At 42.2% G+C, this 24,970-nt stretch overlaps 1 pseudogene; it reads left to right on the top strand.

Moving 5' to 3' along the window:
- Positions 1 to 23,979: 23,979 nt before the first annotated feature.
- Positions 23,980 to 24,441, top strand: LOC108786636 (annotated as a pseudogene).
- The last annotated feature ends 529 nt before the right edge of the window (positions 24,442 to 24,970 follow it).

Genomic DNA, 24,970 nt, shown 5'->3' with positions numbered 1-24,970 from the left:
TTACACCGCACATGTTACATGTCACCTTGAATGTCGAAGCATGAGCAATCGTTCAAGGGCCATTAATCACTATTAACACTAAACTGGTAAACAGTAAAAGCTTTTAAAATGTCACCTATGGCCAATTTTGGGGGTGGTAGTTTTTTGCGATTGCGCACAATTTCAATATTTGACATGTTTGGCATCTATTTACCTGACGTGACCCCGTCTTTTATATTTTACCACAAAACTGGGCAATAATGTTTCATAACATAACCAAAAGTTGTTGTTTTTTCAAAATGTTTGGTACTTTTTTCTTTCTATGGTAAAAAAAAAAACAACCTGCAGTGGTGATTAAATACCACCAAAAGGAAGCTCTAACTGTCCCCCAAATATTATACAAAATAGATTTCATGACTGAATAAATGTCAGTCAAAATATCTCAGTGCTGAATACTGAAAAATGGCCTGGACAGGAAGGGTGTTTAACACCCCGTCTTCAAGTGGCTAAAGTGTATTTCTAATTTTGCAGACAAATTGGGATAACACCTATTTTATATTTGTTACATGTTTCTCATTCACATAAGCATAACTTAAAACATGTTTTAAAACTGCTGCTTACACAATTCATGCTCTATCTCGAAAGAAAAATTAACATAATTAACCCTGTCAAAGGATTAAAGTCTTAGAATAATTTTATGGAAGGGAAGCTCAGCCTGTCCCTCGTCTTTCTATGAGGTCTTTCTATTCCTGTCAATTGGAGATTGCAGAGAGAAGCTTGCAAAGGCTGTTACACAGACATCTAAAAGGCGAGAATTTTTTTAGGTATGCTGTGTGAACTGAAACACAAACATAGAGGGGTTTTCTCAAACGTAACAGCAAAAGTGCAAAGACACTTTAAGTATGACTCTGTTAACGGTATCTTAAGGACCCTATCAAGGCTTTCCTGCTGTAAATAGTGTCCCTTGCTCAATGATTTTTTCTCTGTAGCTGCTATACTAGTTTACATATCTTTCTCTCGTCTCCCTCATTATTATGCAGAATCATAACAAGGAAGGCAAGTGAGAAAACACATTTTTGTACATACATTCTATCATGGACTTCTCATGCAATGCACATTATCTAAGACTTTGCCATTGTAACCGTTAAAGGTACTTACTATATTCAAAAAGAAAACGGCTGCAGATCTTCCTGATATTGTCAGCAAAGTAAGTTACGTTTCTGGTCATTGCAGACTTTGGTGTGCGGAGGAAGGAAGAGCAGGGGAGTGTGCGGGGTGGAGGTATAAGTGTCAAAATTTAGCAATACAGAAAACTTAATGACCTCATAGTAAACTATCCATATTATACAACATTTCACTAATGCAGTGTGCCGGTTTGTGTGTTCCATGATAGACTACTGTGATAGACTACAATCTCATGTCTTTACTCATTTGTATTGAGTTTGTAGTCCATCACAGGAATGAGCTTTACAGCACACAGGGACCATAGGGAACAAAAGTAGCCATCCTCCAGAAGGAAGGACAGTATCAGAACAAATTCAAAGATGATTTGAGGATCTACAGCTGAGCGATACACAAATAAGATACATTTTCATTAATAGTAAAGATACTTGAATGTATTTTTAAGATTTAATTCCCGAGTTTACTGTCCCTTTTAAGGCTACAGTTTAGTTGTTAGGTGTTAAGAGTTAGTTGTGGGTTAGGTGTCTGGGTCAGGTTGTTAGGGTAAGAAGTTATGCTTGTGCAGGCTTTATCAAACTTCTTTTGCCACCAAAAGCTCCAAGCCAAAAACAACCATCAGAAAAATACTGAATAAAATAACAGATTTTTTTTAAAATTAGGAATGTTTACAACTTTTCAGTGAATGATCATTTGTATTGAAGGCAAATTCTAAATCATTTGTATTTCTATTAACTTTTTTAAAGGGAAAGCAGTCTTTTTCAGTGAGCACATGAAGTTTCTATTGTAGTGTTTGTGTTAAAGTAATTTTGGATGTGACTTAAATATTTTTACAAGCTGTTGAGAAAAGATATCAACAACATAGGGAGTGCATTGCTTTTGTAGAGCATTGTACGAAGAAGCAGTAAAGCACAAGCATTGTGTAGCACTGCAAAGCAGGAATCCGAGCCTCCATATTTTATGAGTAAATATGGCTGCTCTTATATACATATACAATGTGATTACTAAAGATGCACTGAGTTCGAGTACAAGTACTGATACTTTGCTTTCCGTACTTGTCGATACTAAGTACCGATACCCATGGGGCGTAACTAGAAATCACAGGGCCTCATAGCAAAATTTTGTATGGGGCCCTGTGATTTCTAGTTATGCCCCTTCCAGAGCCCACCTGATATACCAAACAGCCCACCCTATAGTGACCATGCAGAGCCCGCCATATACTCTCTATGGTGGGCTCTGCAGGGTGTCAGGTGGGCTGCACACCTCTTACCTGTCAGCGCTGTCCGCCTCCATGGTCGTCGGGCTCCGCCTCCTCTTCCGTCCCCGGGCCACGCCTCCTCTTCCATCGTCAGCCCTGTCTCTTCTTCTATCGACGGGCCCCGCCTCCTCTTACATCACTGGCCCCTCCTGCTCTTAGGCCGCCGGGCCCCACCTCCTCCTTCACTGCAAACACCGGGTCCAGTCTCTTCTGCAGCAGCTGCTGGCTGTCACTGACACAGACACAGCTCAGCAGCGGCTGTGAGGAGAAACGAGCCGCTGCACACATCACTGACAGGTTGTCAGTGATCTAACAGCGGCACGTTCCTCTTCACAGCTGCAAGTGACAGCCAGCACCCTGATATGCCACAGCAACAAAGGGATGCTCTGGCCGGGCCCCCCTGTGCCTGGGCCCCATAGCGGCTGCCTGGGTCGCTATGACGATTGTTACACCACTGCCGATACCGGTGCTTCCACTGGCATGGAGCCAGCTTCCCGGGCAATCTGATTGCCCAAAAAGCTGGCTCCATGTTGTCTGGCTAGCTGGATTGCGCTTGGCTGGGAAACCAACCTCCCAGCCAATCAGCATCGAGTCGGCTTACCGGCCAATCAGGAAGCAGGGCGGCGAGCAATGACCCACCTCCCAAATTCCTGATTGGCCGGGAAGCTGGCTTGATGCTGATTGGCTGGGAGGCCAGCTTCCCAGCCAATCAGCATGTATCGGTATATCGGTGTTGGTGCATCCCTAGTGATTACAAATCATAGAGCTATAAATGGGGAAGGAAGGTTATAGATATACACTATGTAGCAAAACAGTATCTAGTGGTGAGTCTCCTATAGTAATTCTAACAAAGAAACAATATTTGTAATAAACAAATATTTATTAAACTAACTTAAATATTTAAATGTAGACATACAGTATATGACACATATATCAGTACAAAAAAACAAACAAACATATACGTAGGATTGCACTCGGCTAAGTGAGTTTTGTTTGAATAAGAACAAATAAAGTGATCAGTGCACCCCTAGAGTAAACCTAATCTTTGAGAATAAAATCCCCCAGGAAAAGGTATCTCCAAAGATGAAAGAGATTGCAGTCCCGCAAGTAATGATTCAAAAGCACAATGTGCATGGGAAAACAAGTCTCAATGATGGAGCTCACTCCTTGTCAAAAAAAGTACGTGAGTAGACAGCACTCACAGTGGCGTTATTTGATCCTCAATCAGGAAATCTGCAATGTCACACATCCATAAGTGTGAAAAGCAATAAGATGCAATCGGCATAGGGTGTCTTAGCAAAGGATGTTCGATAGTATGGATATCCTTAAATGGAAATACATAGTTCTCACATAAACTCCATGTGAATTCCAATTAGCAAGTGCAGCCGCAGAGTAGGTGCTCCCACTTGTGTAGATTCCATGTGAGCAAGCATCCGGATGTCCTAGATGAATTTAGAACAGCTTAAATCATATGGAGTAAGCCTGAATGTCAATCTGGGGCTGAATGGAGATATTCAAAAGGACTTTCTTCTCTTTGGATACCTTTAGATACAACTGGTTATTACAGACAGGGGTGTCCGTAGCCGGGACAATCCACAAAACACCACGCCAATGCCTTGACACGTTTCACCCCAAACCGGGGCTTCGTCAGAATCTTTATTCTCAAAGATTAGGTTTACTCTAGGGGTGCACGGATCACTTTATTTGTTCTTATTCAAACGATACTCACTTAGCTGAGTGCAATCCTACGTATATGTTTGTTTGTTTTTTGTACTGATACATGTGTCATATATGTCTACATTTAATATTTAAAGTTAGTTTAATAAATACATTTTTTACTGACATTGTTGCATATTTGAAGTGGTGGTGGGATCTCCTTATTTGGGGAATTGTTTCTTGATTACAAATCATACATATATAGAGACTATTCTTTTAAAATGCTAACACAATGTTTACATCAAATATGGCTGTTTTATATGTATACCTAAAATACGCATGGAAGAGACTATACATTCCCTTTAACATAAATTGTAACCATTAACCTAATCCCTACACAAAGAGCTAACCTCTAAAGCAGCATGCACACCTTATCCTGCACTTCATTTTACCCAGCAATGGCATAGTAGCTACCAGTCCTGATACCAAAATCACACAAGTACCAAGAAACCACCCTGCTATTATATAGGACAGTTTGTGTCCGCAGAAAATGGTTCCTTCTGCTGTTTTGTGCTGTTGATAGGTCTGCTTTAACATAACCACATCACACCATAAATTACATTTCAGATTTAAATAGCTCTTGTCATGATGAGGTTGACTTATTACTATGGCTAAGTAATAAGCGCTACTTCCCCCTGTACTGAAAACTGGATAAACCACATTTAGCAGCTAATGGTTGGAAGGTCCCTGACAATGTTCTAAAACTCAAGTAGAAATACAGTATAAAGCCATTCTTATTTGCTTGTTATAAGCGGAGGGGACGGTTAGGGTGATATTTTGAGACAAGGTGTGATATATATCCGGGGGCAGAGTTATGGATGGCTTTGTAAGTGGTTGTTAAAATTTTGAATTTTAACCTTTGGGCGAGTGAAAGCCAGTGCAGGATTGGCAGAGGGGGGTTCAAAACACTGAGCGGTTGGATAGGTTGATGAGTCTATAAAGGTAATAGTGATGTTATCCATAGCAACCATTTCAGTTGCTATATTTCTCTAATTCAAGAAATATGATGTCTTTACCACGTTACATGTGTCAGAGAGAGTTCTACTATATTTGCACCAGATAGTACCATGCTATTTTGTAGCTGTCAGATATGAAGATATAATGAAATGTTATTTTACCCAGCAATGGCATAGTAGCTACCAGTCCTGATACCAAAATCACACAAGTACCAAGAAACCACCCTGCTATTATATAGGACAGTTTGTGTCCGCAGAAAATGGTTCCTTCTGCTGTTTTGTGCTGTTGATAGGTTTACATAATATACAGGGCAATACTTCACTTGCTAGATGCAGGGCTGTATTACATGTGTATGGCAATGTGCCATGTTACATGAGCTTTATACAGTGTGGGAGCTGCCTAGTCATCTGGTTTAGAAAAATTAGTTGATGGATTGGTCTTGGAGGTCATTTTAGCAAGTTGCTAGTGAGGTGGCCAAAGTGTGATCACACCTATGCATACCTCTCAACTGTCTCTCCTTTAGAGGGAATGCCCCTCTTTTGAACATAGACCCCGCAGACCCTCTTTCTTGCTCAGATGTCACTCTTTTTGGTCCAACGTGTATATACTTCAATAAGAAATCATCTATAACCATCAGCAATGTTATACTGCACTACACCTTTCATTCAACCTTTAAATTATAGCATTTTGTACTTTAAAAGGCCACTATAAAAGAAAATAAGTAGTAAAAAAAAAGCACTTGTGGACTTAACCAATCACATTTTGCATATTAATTCTTTGTTACTTGTGTTACATGAGGTGCGGCTATAGTGTTTCCTTTGTTTACATACATCGGACTATAAGTGTCCCTCTTTCTCATCCCAGAAAGTTTTATATATTTTATAAAAATCCCATACTTTTAAAACAAATATTTAACATACAGATTTGTAGATGCACCATAGTGTATATAGTAATACCTCTTAATGCATACATGTTATGATTAGGCGGAAGATCCAGAACTGAGTCCATTCTTAAAGTGTACCTAAGCCCAATAACAAAAATGTAATATAATGCAGCATACTAGTCCTTAGAAGTGGTGACAGCCTTAGCTTTGTTCTTGGGGTATGTATTCCTTTATTTTTACTTTATGATTCAGCCAGCACCATGCTTCCTCTTCTAGGGTAACATTGCTCACTCTATGGAGAACCAAGCTTATTACCTTAGGCTAGGACAACAGAACTAATTTTGCTCTACTCTTCTTTATAACATAGTACAGAAGTGTTATGTAGTCCAAAGAGATTGCTGGGAACAATGCTAACAGCTGCTCAAAAGATTTATAGTTTTATAGCTAGGATTACCTGTTTTTTTTTATTGCAACTTTCACATATAACAAAATGCTTTCAAGGGCATATTTAAGGGAACAAAAGGGAACAAATAAGAGAAGATCATTTTAGGGTTTACATACTCTATGTGATATTTACAGGGCTCACTTTCCTAGAAATCACACAGCAACTGGCCTTCCCATTTGTTTGTTTATTCTATATGGGGAATCCATTATTGGTGTGTCACAGCTTAATTTACTCTTCTGTTTGAGTGACAATTGACCATAACTGGTGTTCCGGAAACAAACAGTATAAAAAGTGAGTAGGTATATTAACTTGCTATGGACCACACAAAACGAAAATATCAATGTCTGTTTCGCTAAAGGTCAAGGTATTTTAGCAGGCAAGGGTTAAAGGCCAAAGTGCCCCCCTCCCCTTTCCCTAGTGAACTACTTTAGCAGCATAGGTCCCAGGTCCTGCCTCTTGCGCACCCCTCCTTCTAAAGTGGCCAACCTCTTCTGCGAAAAAAGACAATATGTGAATTAAGAGCGCTACTACTGTTTGAATGCAATTATGAATAACTTACATTTAGGATGTCCTGGCAAACACTGGAGGTGGTCAGGTGCAACCCTTTGAAAGAAGCAGCCGGGTAAAGCTCAGTGGTATGAACAGCTGAGAACTTATATGCACGAAGTGATATAAGAACAGCTGTCTGCCTTCAAAAGAGCTCAGCTGGCCAGGCTGAGCCGTTGCGGCCAAAGACACTCTGTATCTGGATACTGTGTGACGGGAACTGTCAGCGGCCATCTCTATGTCAGTTGGATCAGGAGATAGAGCGGTAATGTCGTAGATAGCGAACTCCGGCTGAAGCAGTAGGGGGGGTTAAAAGGCAGTTAAAAGTGTTGTGTAGGGGGTAAATCGCTACGCGTTTCGAGGCGAAGCCTCTTTGTCAAGCTCTGGTGAAGTAGAAGAAACGAGTTAGCGGGAAACTTGCGATTTTAAAAACTGACAGCTGGGCGGGAACAGCACTAGTCACGCTGTCTTGATAGGCCTATAGGTGTAAGGGGGCGGATCGAGCACGAATGCGCGCCCATAAGCATCTCGGGCAACATTTAGCTAGGCGCCTGCAGATCGTATCTCTCATTCATTTCAATTTACAGGAACATCGGGGTAACCTACGTATTGGTATAAAGCGTATATCAGTAATAACTGAAAGATAAAGGACAAAGGATTGTATAAATAATACAAGGTGCAAATTTTATTAAAAAGGTTTATTAAAAACAAATGGTACCTATCCGAAGCCACACGAAGCAAGCCGATGTACGGCTGATTTCAGCCGATATACGGCTGAAATCAGCCGTACCAGCCTGAAGTGAATAGCCGAACGGTGTTCGGCTCACTTCACTTCTGATCGGTCATTCACTCGGCTCCCCTTTGGCAGCTTTGTGAATAGACCCCTTAGTGTCCATTTCTGATTAGAAACTATTTGAAGAGTAAAACGCTACTGATATTGGTATCGCATTCAATATCAGGTAATTAAAAACTATGGTGGAAAAAGGTTTAAAAACAACTGGAGTGGAGGTATGACAAGGTGACAAGGTAATGGTGACAGCCAAACAGTTTGTGTTTTGTTGGCTTATAGAATGGTATGAATTTCTATCTCCTCCTTGAGACCTATTGGAACCAGGGTATTTAGTTTGTAGATCCAATAGGTCTCTCTTTTGCAGAGAAGATGGATCCCCCTTTTCCACTTACAGAGCTAGGTTATTTTTCTTTTAAATAAATATTAATGTAATTTTATTGGTATCTATTTCTATAGATATATATGTTGTTAGTTAACTGACCTATGCACAGCCTGTGATGGGGAGACTTGTGGGAGTTGCAGTGCAGAGAATGGGACAAGCCATGCTGTGGGAGAACGTGGAGACTGTCATTCCCAGGAGGCTGAGTTTTGAGAGAGAAGGAGTGATTCTGGGCTGGGGTAGCTGAGCGCACTCAGTCTGGGAGAACCCTGTAAAGGAGACAGAGCTGTGTGGCTGTAGAAAGGCATCATGGCACACTCACAAACTAGCATGTAAAACAACTTGTCTCACCACTAAGGACAATGACAGAGGTTTGGATACACGTCTTCTGCAAAGGATGTGTAAGCCGCACTGCCGCGCCAAGGCACCTCTTATAGTGCGGTCCTAACTCTAAACTATGAGAGTCTCCATCTTGGAGCACATGGGGCAGAAGATATCAAATTGGGTGCAGGCTTGTCAGGAGGACGCCCCACCTCCTTAAAGGTACAGAAACACACAAGGGATCCCGCACATCCCATTGGCAGCTGAGAAACCCCATGCGTCGCTGTACCAAATCGGTAAAGCAAAACAAACGACAAACGCACTCAACAATTTGTTACCAGTTGTACAGTAAGGTGCACACGAAATGGGCTTTGAACAGTAGAACAGTAGAAAGGGGCAGCCACACAGTAGAGCTGTGTGGCTGCCCCTGATGCAGAGGGGGGCACTGACTCTGGGTGTGCTGTCTGGGAGAGTGCAAGGAGACTGAAGAGCCTCTGGATCAAGAGAGACTTCAGTGGGGGTATCTGGACGACCGGCCAAGTCTGTGCAGTGAGGGATCCGAAGGCCCAGCAATCCGTGGCAGGCCTAACTGTGTCTAGAGAGAAAGCTACTCAGCGTCTTAGTGTGACCGGTGATCTTCTTCTAGGGACCACAGAGGACTTTAGGACCAGCAAAGGTGTCGGCCTGAGAGAAAGGGGATGCCCGTCTCTCTCTGACGGACATCACAGCTACAACGTTGGCCTGAGGAGTGGTGAGAGGCCTTCAGCCATCTTATGTTATTTCTGCAATTCACATGATCAACACAGCATTGGTCCCAATGATGGCTAGCCTAAATTATTGCTACTGGCCAGAAGTATAGAGACTTGGGGATTAATTTGGACTGGTACATTATCAATCAAGTTCTCAAAGTCAAAGATAGTTTCTTAAATAGTTCAGTACTGCACACCCCAGCATACAGATAGCCATGGTTGCTCATTGTCTGAATACTTAATGTATACTGTTGACTGTTCCTTCAATTATTGTGCCCTTATATGCAATGCCTGACAAAATATATATATTTGCTCAGTAAAACTCAGTAAAACAAAAATCTCTAAGGTGTGTTGGTGTGCTGTGGATCCTTTTTGGGTGGTTCATTTTGGCTTGGGTACCGAAATACCTGGGTTATTCTGGCGGCTCCTTCGGGGGTGAGCGATACACTATATAACCTTTTATATAGCTGCTGGGGGAGGAGCGAAGGTAATATTATAGAGTGATAGCTTGATAGCTTTGAGTCTGCTGGGGCTGCTGACATCACATCTATGATGAGTTCATGAAATTCCTGAAATTTTCTATTATATCAATCTAAATGCTACCTGATGATGACACCCCCCTTCATCCCCTTGTTGTTTCCTGCCCAGCAACAAAGCTAAAATTACTGAAATACTTTTGGCAGCCCTCCAGGCACCATTGGTAATTGCTCAAGGCTGCTATCTTCAATTTTATTTTATGGACATTTGCCCAAAATAATAGCTCAAACTTGTTACATGCACCATGACAAAAATCATACACATTGATAGGATGATCTAATAGTTTACCGCAGCACTGGCAATGTTATAGTATGCTGCCCTGTAACTTTTATGTGTAATGGACAGAAGGCCTGACTAAATTGGCTACACACTGTAGAGAGCTGCATGATATACAACGTATTACCTAGTTGAGAGACCACAAAAATATATTTTCAATTGTGCATCATGCTTACATGTGGTAAGAACATGGTGAGCTGCTCCTATTCAACTGCAGAGTCTCATGGTTACTTACTCTAATGATCCAGTGCCAGTGCTTCCTCTCTGCCATGTGCCCGTAGGCACTTTAGGTTTTGCCTGGAGTGTTATAACCACATCACATTCCTCCATTTAAACTCGATAAGAACACTGGTATCTCTTGAACGTAGTCTAATTGTTCCCCTGATCTACCAAAGTTATTTGCCTTAGTATGGGCAGCATAGTGGCTTAGTATTTGGTACTTCCACATGGCAGCACTGTTCTTCAATTTGAATCCCATCCAGGAAATTATCTGTATGGTTTGCATGTTCTTACTGTGCTCCTGTGGGTTTACTCTGGTTTCCTACCACATTCCAAAGACATGCAGCTAGGTCACTTGGTTCCTGTCTAAATCAGCCCTAGTATGTATGTGCGTGTTTGGCAGAATTGTGAGCGCCTCCCACAAGCTGAGCACCGAGATGCGATGCAGCGATCCTGCCCAGCGCCGACTACAAGAGGCACCGCGTGAGGCTACAGGGATCGGAGTGAAACTGTGAGGAAGGGAAGCTGGGACGGGGCTGGCTGTAAATCTATTGCTATAGTGTACTGGATGTGTGTAATGTATATGTAGTGCATATATATATCACACACCTCCACTACACTCCAGCAATAGAGTTACAATTCTCCCCTGCTAACATGAATAGGTTAAATCATGATCCATATTACATAACATGTAGTTGTACTATGGATCATTTAAAGTCACCTGTCCCTTTAAGAAAAAGTATCGGTAATTGGTATCGGCAAGTACATGAGGGGATGTACTTGTACTTGGGCCTGAAAAAGTGGCATCGGGACATCCCTAGCGTGTTTGTATGCATGTGGGATAGGGACCTTAAATTGTAAGCTCAATGAGTTCAGGGACTGATGTATGAATGTACAGCCGCATCCCGCGACTTCCTAAGTTTAAACTCGAGTGGGATATTCTGTCACTGATCCAGCATATATCAGTGCTATATATATATAGTACTAGTACTATATACATATAAATGCCTGTAATAAATAAATACGTTACAGCCTTAGTGCCTGCAACTTCCAAGGCATCTTGGCTGTATCTCTGTAACTCCCACAGTCTGAGCTGTACTTGCAGCCTCCGCTACACCAGAGCGACCATCCCAAGTTTCTGCTTCAGTGGTATCCACAGTCTCTGCTGCACCTGCAACTTCTATGGCACCTCAGTTGCTTCTGCAGCCTCCTCTGCTACATCCACTGTCTTCTCTGTACCCACAGCCTACCATGTACCTCAGCTGACTCCGCAGCACCCAAAGCCTCAACCTCTGCTGCACCTGCAGCCTCCCATGTACCTCAACTGTCTTTGCAGCACCCAAAGGCTCAACCTGTGCTACACTTGCTGCAATTGCAGCCTCTGTTGAGCTGTATTCACAGTATGAACGTCTGTTGTGCCATCTCTGCACCCACAGCCTCTGCCCTCACTCCTGTTTCCAGCTACCCAGTGCCACCTTCACACTTCAGTTGCTCGTTACCTGGCACCTACTCTTCTCTGGGTCTGCAAGTACCTGTTACGTGACCTGGGGGTAGCCAACAGCTAAGCCCAATCCCCTGTGAGGTGCTTCTTAGCAGACCACCAGTTACCTCTAAGACTTCACTCTCAGAGAAAGTAGACGCACTGAGGAGCAGGGTCCACATATCAGATTGTAACACTGTATCAGCTCATTATATTTTACTGGAATATTTTATAATTTTGTTGTTTTGCAAACACTACAGGCAACCTTGATGTATCAGTATGTTTTTCATATACTGCCCATACATTTATGGACAGTTGGCATCCCTGCCTCTGCAAGAATATGAGGGCTCTTCTACTCTTGGGTAACCCATTTATCTTCATTAACTTGCTCATGCTTACATTCTTTCTAAGAAACTTCTTAGTTACAGAATAAGATCCGCTTATCTGCACAATACTACAATATTTAAGCTTATTGAAAATATGGTAGCATTGACCAAGCCTGCCAGCATAAGAAAATGTACTAGCATAGATATACTTGAAGTGAAATCATTAGGAGAGTGGGGTTTTTTTCTACAATACTCTGCATCACGTGTTACGTGCTTACTCGTCCTTGCGGGAAGTAGTCATATCCTGTGTACAAACAGGATCTTATCTTATAGCTTCCAGCAAAATTATTTTCATTGAAAAATGTAGAAGTACTTTTCTCTGTATATGTGTAATTGGCGACTATGCGTAGGCTGGCCAAAATATGCAAATATCATGCTAGCAATAACATTTTGAATGCAATAAATTTAGGGTAATAAACTTGATATTTATCATGTCCAGTTTCATTATTATTATTATTATACAGGATTTATATAGCGCCAACAGTTTGCGCAGCGCTTTACAATATAAGGAAGACATTGCAATCACAATACAATTCAAGACAAGATGGTAAGGAGGGCCCTGACCATGAGAGCATACACATACATGCTTATATTCTATTAAGATTTATGTATAAGTGACAGGCAGACATCCACTGTGCCTATCCTATCCCTTCACTATGACAAGAAAACAATAGGCTATAACATTCCAACCAATCACTTTTTACCCCACCTTAGTGGCCCAAGAGAATCTACTGAGGAGTTGTCATTAGTACCAAGTTAAGAGCCAGCTGACCTAATCATGCTTAAAGTGACATTAAAGTAAAAAAAAATGTTCCCCCTCCCCCCCAATGTTAATGTCAGCACTTACCTTAAATGATGTCTCTTAATCCGATCTTCCTCATCTTTCCTGTCCTTTTCAGCTTTCTCTCGAGCACTGCGGCGGGTGTCCGATCCAGCGCTGACTCCTCTCTCTTTGCTGGCACTTCCGATCCCGCGGTGTCTGCATGCGGATGCACGCGTCGATAGACTTTCATTGCGTCTCTCCTCGTCTCCCGTGCGAAAATCCGAACTGCACATGCGCCCGCCCCAAGATGCTTTGCAGCCACCCGAGCACTTTCGGTTTCTCGGACTGGAGCGCGCGGCAAAGACGGGGTAAGTTTCAACCGCTGTTAAATCGGTTTTTGCTTTTTTAAAAACTTTTTGCATATATCTACTGTTTGCTAGCAGTAGATATATGCAAAAAAAAACGGAGGGTTTAGAAACCCTTTAACCAGAAGTTATTGGATGTTGAACACACAGTTTACAGTATACGGGTATTTTTCGTTTTGTGTGCAGACAGTAATTAAATGTCAGAGAGTAAAATCACCTTATTTTGCAAGCATTTGAAAATCAGTAGGGGAAATAGTTGAGCTATTACATTCGCATCTATGCAGCACATGGGGTAAATATACAGACACACAGGACCATCCTTTCATTCATAAATGTTAGCTACTAAAGTTATAGTTCAGACAAAAATCAAAGTGCCTTCATATACTATATATGAATATGATGTTCCCTACCTTGAAGTGCGTGATGGTTCTTGCACAAGTGTCATCCACCCAATGCCTAGCGATCTCTCTGGTCGTTTGCTTTGTAATTGCTCTACCTTTCACTATGTGTCTATAGATTCTCTACTCTTGCTCAGTTTGACACTAATCTGTCCCTCAAACTTCCTCCTTTTTATGGTTCCTCTTTGCTCTTAGTTTGCAGTATACTTACTGAACCTTGGAAATTTGGTCATTAACACATCATTTTACTCCAGACTTTAAAAAAGGAAGTGAAATGCTTAAAGGAAACTGCACATATTGATACTGACATGTTTGGTATTTTATTATGGAACTTAATGTATACACTAATAAGAGTGTTGTTTTAGCATTTGGCAGTTCATTTTGGGTACCTTTAACCCTGCACCAAAAATAAACTGAACCCCCCCCCCCCCTTCTTTTTAACCTCCTGCCTTCCCAGCTATCACCTATTCCTTAACCTTAGCACTTTACTTATTATTAATTCTACGCTCTAAAACGGAAATGTACAGTAACTCTTAACTTTGCCTCGAAAATTAACCCTAAAATCTAACCTATGCAAGAGCTTTACTCTTAACCAATAAAATTAAACTCCTAACACCTAATCCAACTCTGAAATTGAGTTATTAAAACTTGAAGGGGTTGATTTATAAACAATTTGCAGAGCTACTGGCCCTGCGAATGTCTCTGAACATTTATTCTGTCTGAATAGATGCAAAAAGGAAGTTTTTGTTTTACAAGTCAATTGTAATTTCGAATATAATCATGTATTACTGCATTATAGCCACTAGATGGAGTGAGGAGCATAGGAAATAAATACTTATTTTCTGTGCTCCCCAGCTCCGTCTAGTGGCCATAATGCAGTATTACAGTGTAGCACCCATCACCCTTTGTGATGTGACTACCATGCATTTAGTGATAGCCAGGGCTGTAGACAGCCTGGCTGGATTTGTAGTAGCAATGACATGGTTAATCCCAGGTGTCTAGCCTTGTCTGTACCCCCCAGGGCGGAGTGAGACTATGTCATATTGTGGGACAGCCAGTGGTGGATACTGTAATATGTGTACAGTACAGCGGCCAATCACTGGGTTTCTTGCAGCTAGTGGTGCCTGCTGGCAGAGTGTACATATATTGGTGGGAGTTGCCATGTGCTGTCTCTCTCGCCTGGACCAGCCATGGATTAGGGCTGGGTCCTGTTCAGCCTGTCCCCCAGGCCAGGCCGAGGCCTGGGGGTGGGCAATGGCTGAAGTGGGGGAAGATGTTCCCCTGAGGCTTCCTACATGGAGGAGGCCTGAGAGATGGAGAGAAGAAAAGAAACAGGACCAGTACAGGCTCTTGAAGTGCCCTGGATCTATTTGGACTTCGGAGCATGGTTAGTATTCTTTCTTGGATTGTGGACATGCATTCCTACGGATACAAGATCCGGTGAGTCTGGAGCGGATGATGATTACCCCTAGACATCTAGAACCTCTATATCCTCTCTCCCTAATAAGAAGTTCAATAAACGGTTCAACTAGCATCATACTACTGAAGTGGACATCAATTTATGGACATCAGAAGAGGGCGGTTAGTGTTAATGGGTGCAGCTGGAAATCAACCCCCAGACTGATTAGATGTGGACTGGGCAAACAGCGGCTCCTTGCAGGGAGTTATCGCTACAACATTTAAACATGCAAAATTATATTTGACTGAAAAAAGAAAAGATACTAAGAGCCAATTCACACCAGCCGCTGTGCTGGTGTGCCAATCCCAGCGCATTGCACTGTGTACCTTTTTTCAGTTGAACTTTTTTGAAATGTCACAAGTGACATTTCATTCAGTTTTACGGGCACAACGGGGTGAGGCGGGTGTACTGTGTTGCATCCTGCTGCGGTGAAAAAAATACAGCATGCCATACTTTTTTCAGCGCACACCACTGCGTTTCCTTCACAACGCTGTGCTGTGAACCGACCGTGACTGGAAACATCAGCCAGCACAGCCCCAATGCATAAAGTGTAAGCCCTAAGAATTTTTGGTTTTGCATCTACTCGCACAGAATGAACATTCACAGAGATTTGCAGAGTGAATGACGCAATTCATTTTTAATAAATATACCCCAAAGTGCATTTAAACACAAGAACATAAACGCAGATATGGTGGCTGCATCGGGTTTTTTTTTTCTTTTTCGGAGGGGGACTTTTTATCTTTTCGTTTCACATGACAAATGATGATCTAGGCAAAAACACACTTTCTGTCTTAGGGTGACAACACTCACTGTACTGTAGCTATGGAGAAGCAACATTTTCACCAAAGGACAGGGCGTACAGTATGTTAGGACTACAGAACAACTCCTCCTCTCCTCAACTCCATAACATAGGAGAAGGTGTTCTAAAGAGATCACTGGCCAGGGCTAATAATACTGCTAACTGATAACAGTGCAACAGCGGTAGAGTGCACAGGAAGTTACAAGATTTGTGGTGCAATCAACAGATATTTGCTTGCATTTATTAAACAGATGTAACAAAACACTTTCAACAGTATATTGAATAGTTTAAATGGGATAAAATAAAAGAAGCTAATTGTCAGTTCAATAATATATGCCACTCTCACGCACTTGACAGCTCCAAATTTACCTGGTTTCCTGTTCCAATGGGAAATTAACGTAGGCCAATCACTTATGGAGGCTCAAAGACTGAATGTTTTGCATTTAACACATGTCCTCCCTTTTTTCAAAGATAGAGAAGCTTCTCTCAAGATGGTGTCTTACCGCGTTGAACTCTATGGGGTTGATTTACTAACCTCACAAACACGCCACGCAAAAACACGCGCGTAGTATGTATCATATGTATGATTTGCACATGTATGGCAGTAGTAGAAATATGATTCTAGCACTTGCAATGTTTTATTATAGTGGCGTGCAGCCGATGGCGCATATTACACGACACGCGCGTAAGTAAATACATAAAAACGCGCCATGCCTGCGTGAAACCGCGCCATGATGTGCGTGTTCGATTGATAAATGCATTTTTGCGGGTTAAAACGCGCACGCAGCCTGCGCGTGTGCGTGTTGGGCTTCGTAAATCAGCCCCTATGTCTTTGGAGACTTTTCAGTTATGCTGGTGTGTATGTGTGTATCTGTTGTTATGCATACTCAAATTTGGTGGCAATGCGCGATAATTCAGGAATACTAGTCGGATATTGGTGATATTATTAACTCTATACAGAGGGTACTTGTCAAATACACCCATGGATGTTGTTTTACTGTACAGGCGAGCTAAGAGGTAGCTACAAGCAATCTATTACCCCTCACTTGCTAAATACACCCAAGGCCCTAATTCAGCTATGTTGAACACAACAGGTGGCTCAAGCTTCAAAGAATACATGAGATATGTTTCCTAGAGCAGTGGTTCTCAACCTGTGTAACCTCAGGACCCACATTTGTCCTTGGTCATTAAGTCATGACCCAAGGCGCACCGCACTAGAATGCACAACATTGCATTGCAATACCATGTGTTCCAGTGCAGGCGATCGAACTGTGGGCAACTAAACTCCAGCTTCAGAATGTGTGGTAAGTGCAATTGCGTGATACAGTGTGTTCATTGCATGGAACTGTGCGATTAGCACACTGTACTAGTGTGAACAGGCCCTCAAAAACACTGATAGACACACAACCATAGACACAATCTCACACACTTACAGACATTCTCACATACTCCCAAAAAAAGTTTACATTTTTTTTCTTTAAGATCCACCCAGTCTCCCTACCTTACGAGAACTGGAGTGGATCCCCAGCCTGGGGTCCAGTGTGGGCTGCTGTGCTGTGAGGGAGCTCCATTCATATGTGTATTGCTTGTACAGCTCCCTTGAGCGCCCTGTAAAGGTGCTAGGAGCTAGAATGTGACGTCAGTCCGCTCCAGGCACATCTTCAGGGCAAGCAAGGGAGCTGCAAGCAATGCATGTATGGACTGAGGCCATAGCCCTAGCCCACTCCACCTCAAGCTGGCACTGAGAACTCACAGTGCTGCACTAGGGGGAGGCTGAGGAGTCTCTCACCTAGTGCAGCGGAAGGCATGTGGTGACCCACTTTTAGGTTCCGACCCACAAGTTGAGAACCACGCCCCTAGAGGAACTAACCAACAGTCGCAATAAAACCCGAGACCACTTCAGTAAAAATCTGGGCCTGCTGGCTTGCCTATTGCCACTGTGTCTTACCTGGACATGATAACCTCCACTTAACTTGAATGGTAAGATTGATATCCAAAGGAACCCCTCCTTTCTTAGGGAACTATGTTGCATAAATGGAATCTAAATATAGACACCGTTTTGGCTGGGGCCTGCCCCTTGCACTGCATCTCCTAACTTCTTTCTTCTACCTTACTGTCACTTTCTGGCTTATTTCTATTTTCTGGTTCTTTTTTGGCGATTATTATTATTATACAGGATTTATATTGCGCCAACAGATTGCCCAGCACTTTACAAAACTGGGACAATACAGTTAACAATACTAACAATACAATTTCAGTACAGGAGGTAGGAGGGCTCTGCTCGTGAGAGCTTACAATCTAGTAGGAGGGGCACGTGACACAAAAGGTAATAACTGTTTGTGAGGAATTAATGGAAGAACTGAAAGTATGGTTATATTGAAGTGGAATAGGCCTCCCTGAAGAGATGAGTTTTCAAGGCCATGTTACTAATATGCATATATAACCTTACCCAAATTGTATCTTTATGCAACTATATTTGGAGTGAGGTGCAGATTGCATTGCATTTCTTCTATCACTGTAATCTCAACCTAATTGTTACATAGTGTGGGCTAAAGGTGTACATGTTATGTTTTATTTTCAGCATTTCCTCTGAGACTCCAATAAACATGTTAAAAAAAAAGTTAAAGTGACATTAAACCCTCAGATTTTTTAACATAAACCAATACTGTAATGTGTGCCTTACTGTAATCCATGGTAGTTTCCCTTCTCTTTGCTGCTCTTCCTTTTAAATCCCCATGTCTTTTCATGCTTGGGGAGAACTTCCCTTTGAAGCTGAGTGCCTCTTCCTGTAGTGCTGGCTCAGGTTGTGAACCTACACACAGACACCATGTATCCATTCCAGAGACAAGGCAGTCTGCTGCAAAACAGAAGTTCTGCCCAGCATGAGAACAGATACAGATTTAAAAGGAAAAGCAGCAAAGAGAAGGGAAACAACCATGGATTACAGTAAGGCACACATTACAGTATTGGTTTATGTTAAAAAATCTGAGGGTTTAATGTCACTTTAATTAGTAGGTTTTATATGTACTTTAACCTCCATGTGTCCCACTGGGGACATTTTCTTTAACTTCCTATCCAGAAACACAACAGGAATAGAGGTGAAATCTCTCTAAAGTGAAGGGAAACCCCTTCTTTGACAGCTGTCATAGAATATGTGTCCCTGATGGAAGTTAACCTCAGCCCCTGTTCAGTGACTCAGCCCGTTCAGCGACTCAGCCTCTGTTCAGTGACAACAGTAAAGGATTGTCCATCACTTTCTTTCCTGGTGACAAAGGTCACCAAGATGAATAAAGGGGATACATCTTTCTAGCAGTGACTTTGCTAGGGATAAAAACTGGACATTGAATCGAAGCCTTTCCTATGCAGTCCAAATCTCAAAGAGAAAAAAAAAGTTTTGACTCCAGATACACTATGGTGACCCAAAGTAATGGGGTCCTTTTACACAAAGAACTATAGCATGCTGCCCTTCCTGGTTGTTCCTATTCCTACCAGATTAGCTGAGATATAGGTGTACGTTTTGATTTGCTGAGCAGGTTTTAAACTGAGATAGTGTAAAGTACATTACCGCTACCTCCATATGACAGAACTCAGGCCTGGTTATTGGGCACTAAGACACAAAGCGATGCATTGCGAGGGGGCAAGGGCATTGTCATGTGCCCCCCTACCTAGGGGGTGTACATGATCTGTTTGTGTTTGTTATATTGTGTTCTCCTGTACAGGAATTAAATCAAAACAAACACCTTTGGATTTTTTTTGCTGCCTGTGTCGATTTCCTGTTGCTATGACAACTGTCTCCCTAACACTGCCACTGAAATAAAAACCTAACGTAGGCTCTAATCCTTCTCCACTTTAGCACAACCCAAAAAATTGGTTTGGTGTGGTGTTCCGTATCAAGCTGAGTCCCAGCCAATACTTGTCTTAGTTGCTGGTCACATGTTGTTAATTGAGGGGCTTCTCTTTGTGCTACTGAAGAGTCCTTTACCAGCTGATTGGGAAAGAGATTTTGGTGAAAACTATTCAGTGACAGCCTAGTGTCCTCAAATGACCTGAGGACACTAGGCTGCCATTGAATGACAACAACTGGGTGGAGCCAGCCATGACATAACGGCTTGCTCCGCCCAGTTGTTTACATTTGCGGGAAGAATGGTCTGTGGAGCATATGCTTTCGGCTCAGCTGAGCCCTTCGGCTATTGTGAATAGCCCGTACAGCAGCCCTTCGGTTCGGCTGAATCGAAGGGCTCCCACGGCCGAAGTGAGCCGAAGGATTAGCCGAGGTTTCTGCCTAATCCTTCGGGTCCTTCGTGTGTAACCCTCTAAGTGCTAGTATGCTAGTGTGATTGATAACACAACTATCCAACCCTCCCCTCATGCCAAGGTCCTAGGTGTCATCCTTGACTCGGACCTCACCTTTCTTCCCCACATCCAATCGCTATCCAAATCCTGCCGCCTTCACCTTCTTAACATCTCAAAAATACGCCCCTTCCTCACCAATGACACCGCAAAACTACTCATCCACTCCCTTGTTATCTCTCGTCTTGACTATTGTAACTCCCTCCTCATTGGCCTTCCACTACACAGGATATCCCCCCTTCAGTCTATCATGAATGCAGCTGCCAGACTCATTCACCTTACCAACCACTCAGTGTCTGCATCCCCCCTCTGCCAATCACTCCACTGGCTTCCACTCGCCCAGAGGATAAAATTCAAAATATTAACAGTCACCTATAAAGCCATCCACAACTCTGCCCCCTGGATATATCTCAGACCTTGTCTCAAAGTATCACCCTAAACGTCCCCTCCACTCATCCATTGACCTCCTGCTTTCCAGCTCCCTTGTCCACTCCTCCCATACTCGCCTCCAGGACTTCTCTAGAGTCTCTCCCATCCTCCTTACCCCAACCTGTCCATCTATCTCCCACCTTGACTGCCTTTAGGCGTTCCCTAAAGACTCATCTCTTCAGGGAAGCCTATCCCACCTCACCCTAACCACTGAACCTTCACATTCTCACATAATTCATTCCCACAGCTACCACAGATACCTCATGTATCATTTCCCCCTCCTCTTTTAGATTGTAAGCCCTCAGGGGCAGGGCCCTCCTTACCATCTTGTCTGAATTGTATTGTAACGGTAATGTCTTCCTTATATTGTAAAGCGCTGCGCAAACTGTTGGCGCTATATAAATACTATGTAATAATAATAATAAGCTGCAATATATTATATTTTCATGAGTTTAGATGCAGTTGCATTAAATGATTTCAAAAGTTCTCCTGTTCTTTGTTTACTTAGAATAAAGTAAAGAATTGTTATCAAATCTATTAAAAAATTGTCCAATGTTGGGTTCACCTAATCTGCCCAATAACCAGGCCAAACCTTACCCAGCAATGTCAGATGGTACCCCACTGACATTACATTGTTACCCGATCCAGCTATAAATCAGAAATCGCATTGATACCTGATTCGGAAAAAAAAAGGAAAATTATCATCAATCTATGGGCACTTTTAGGGTGGTTGAATCCCGTCTGACCGTGCTCTATCAATGGTCAATTGTTTTTCATCACACAATGTATTTTTCCTCTGCTGATGCAGGAAATAAAAGATGACATCACTGCATGCTAAAGGGGTCAGATAAGAAGGGGGTAAGAGTTTAAACTGCACAAAGCTAATTACTTGAAAAACAGTCAGAGATACCAGATCTTGCAAGTAACACAGATATGAGACATCCAAGTTACTGAGTGGCCATCAGAGTACACAAATCAGTAGAAAGGTTGAACATTTACAGATGAGTGGAATAATGGTGCAAATGCCATTCGATGTTCTAAGCTTTGGCTTATGTACGTTATAAAACTTTAGCACCACATTCCAGACCACTAAACATATTTGTAAGGCTACGTGCACAAGACAATTGAGTACTGTTTTTATTATATTTGTGTTGTGTCTGTAGTGGGTAACTTTGGAAATAATCTCTAATGTGAAGGCAAGTGTAGTACATTGGTTGAGCATGCTGTAAAACTATCATATCATATCTCAGGAAAAGGACAATGGTATATTATACCTGCCAATCAGATTCTAGCATGCAGAAATTGAATGTACTTGTCTTATTTGTTGTGATTATTATTCTGATAAGAACAGAAGGTCTGGTGGCTATGAAGGAAAATATTGATAATGGAGCCCCAGACAACAGTAAGAACCCAACAGAGGTTCCAGCCCCCGCCACTCAATCTAAAAATTACAAAAGTGCATGTAGCGACAAAACGTTTTTCTTTGTTCTAGATAGAGTGTGAAAGGGTTAGAACCCCTGACATTTATATTTCTCAGTCTGGGTCCCATTGGGGAGAATTCTCTTCACTTTCTGTCTCAAAGACACAACAGAAAGTGAGAGGAAATCTCTCCATAGTGAGGATAAATCCCCTTTTGGTTGTCACCAGAACAGGTGGCTCCATTAGAAATTTCTTGTTTATGTCTTATCCTGGTGACAACTCTAAAATTTTGGATTTCTGTCTGAGTGATAGTAGTCACTAGGACAAATAGAGAGCATGAATTTCCCCCAGTAAGGAATCAGATGGTAATTAAAACTTGACAGAGGTTCTATCCCTTCCATCCACTATCCAAATATAATTTTAAAAAATTGGCAGTAAATACTCGTTAATGGCTGTGGGCATACTTTATGTGTATGTCTATGCATTCAGCAGATATCTCTTAGCACCTACAATATCTTTTTGGAAAATAACTATTGCCAAGGAAAAACTACATCATAGCTATTGTAAAGATCTTGCTCTAATTTAAAAATAAATGGTGAATTCGGTGTGAAAAACGCAACTTTCCAACTTCTAGAGAGGGCTCTAAGCACGCTTCGACCATTGGTCTTATGACAATGATCTTCCACCAGCCACATGGCCTCAAAGGGTTAAAGGTGCCCAAAATCTGGTCGAATTTCGGCAGTTTTTTAATGTACCTGCTGAAATTCGCACAGTGTGGGGGGCTGTCGGCTCCCTTTGAGCCCGGAATTCCTTGATCAGCTGATCGGAGGGGCCGGCTGGAAATATTTCAATTGATCAGAGCCGGCAGCCAATGAGCTGCCCATACCGATCGGGTATTCTGACAGGTTCCGACGGCACCTGTTAGAATACAATGCAAACAGCGGTATTCCTCGATCAACACGCTTTTTGTGTTGATGGAGGAATCGGATCCATTTTTTTGGTTCAGCCGGCGGTTTGAATGAAAAAAATTGACAGGTGTTTGGCCAGCCTAAGAATAAAGACACAGCATGAGGTAAGTCTTTTCACTTTGATATTTATTACTATACTATCTATTACTATACGTATTATTACTATCTATTATTATTGAATCAATCTGAGCTATTTTTAAAATAGCTCAGATTGATTTTTTTGTAGCACAGTTGTGATTAATTATTGCTGATTATTAAGGTGCCCATACACTGCACGATTCTCGTACGAGAATCGCGGCAAATCCCGCGATCGTACGAGAATCGTGCAGTGTATGGAAGGCGTGCAACCGTTTCTACTGTACGGTCACACGTCTTTTGTATATCGAGCATGTTGGAAAACCAGCCGAGAACGTACGATTTTTCGGCTGGTTTTTAACATGATCGAGAGATGCCTGCCGAACGGGCCGGTGTGCGCACGCACACACTGCCCGTTCAGCATTGCAGTCATCGGAAGCCCGCCCGGGGGCTTGTGATGATCGCAGGCACGATCTGCCTGTCCAAGTCTACAAGATCTACAAAAGTCTTGCGAGGGTTATAAAGTGTATGGGCACCTTTTAGGGTACTGTAGTACTTATGATCCCTCACCGATTTCTTTCAATGCACAATGCAAGCATGGTTGCTATCAGTAAGCACAAATAATAAGCTGATAAGGACAAGCTTTAACAAGCAGTACAAACAAGGATTAACAATAGAGGGGTGGGTTAAGTTCAGATCAGCATGCAATACAAATAAATTTCACTTTAAAGTCTCTTGTCTGCATGGGCACTTCGGAGTCAGCAAATAATTTAATCAAATGAAACAATACATGGAAAAAACAAGGCTGGCTGCTAGACAGCGCTCTACAGGAAGTGCGTCATGAAATACGCGGCGTGAAAGAGAAGGGCAAGTTCATGAAACCAGGGAAAGTTGTCCTTGTTCTGGCTGGACGCTATGCAGGCCGCAAAGCCGTCATTGTAAAGAACATCGATGAGGGCACCTCTGACCGCCAATACAGCCACGCCCTGGTCGCTGGCATTGACCGGTATCCTCGTAAGGTGACCGCCACTATGGGCAAGAAGAGGATTGCCAAGCGTTCCAAGATCAAGGCCTTTGTGAAGGTGTACAACTACAATCACCTCATGCCAACCAGATACTCAGTTGATATTCCTCTTGACAAAGCTGTAGTGAACAAGGATGTTTTTCGGAGACCCAGCTCTGAAAAGGAAAGCCAGAAGGGAGGCCAAAGTCAAATTTGAGGAAAGGTACAAGACTGGCAAAAACAAGTGGTTCTTCCAGAAGCTGCGGTTCTAAAGCATTGTTCATATAGTGTACCAATAAAACGTTCTGAAAAAGTAAAAAAAAAGTAAAAATGAAACAATACATAAGAATAGTTAGAATTGTAGAAAGTTTTCCAACCCATAGGATCTGTCTGAATGTTTGCATAAATGACCACTAAAATGCGATCTGTTCTAAAATCTAAAAGCACATTTAGACATGAAATAATAGCAGCCCCATTTGAGCACAATAGCCATATCTGGCCATAATCTCATGTCTGTGGACAGGGTCAGATGTTCCTGAAACAACAGATGTAATAGGATAGACAGGTTAGAAAATCTTGTTCAACTGCTATTGTTTCTCCTGATGTAAAGCAGTACTTGAACAATGCACAGCATGTGAGTTGACCTCCTGCTTATTGATTCCTGTTTATAGCACAGGCATGCCCAAATAGAGAAAATTCACAAGTTTTAGCAGTAAAGGTGCCCATACACCTTAAGATTATCGGCCGATTTTCATATGCAAATCGCTTTGCGTCCGATATTCGTAAGGTTGATGGGCAGTGTACAACCGCAAATACTGTACAATCGATCGACTTTTGACTAT

This window comes from Nanorana parkeri, unplaced genomic scaffold, assembly GCF_000935625.1.
Source record: "Nanorana parkeri isolate BGI_ZX_2015 unplaced genomic scaffold, ASM93562v1 scaffold220, whole genome shotgun sequence".
NCBI classification, from domain to species: Eukaryota; Metazoa; Chordata; class Amphibia; order Anura; family Dicroglossidae; genus Nanorana; species Nanorana parkeri.
The sequence above is the reverse complement of the archived record's forward strand: the minus strand, read 5'-3'. Positions and strand labels throughout refer to the sequence as shown.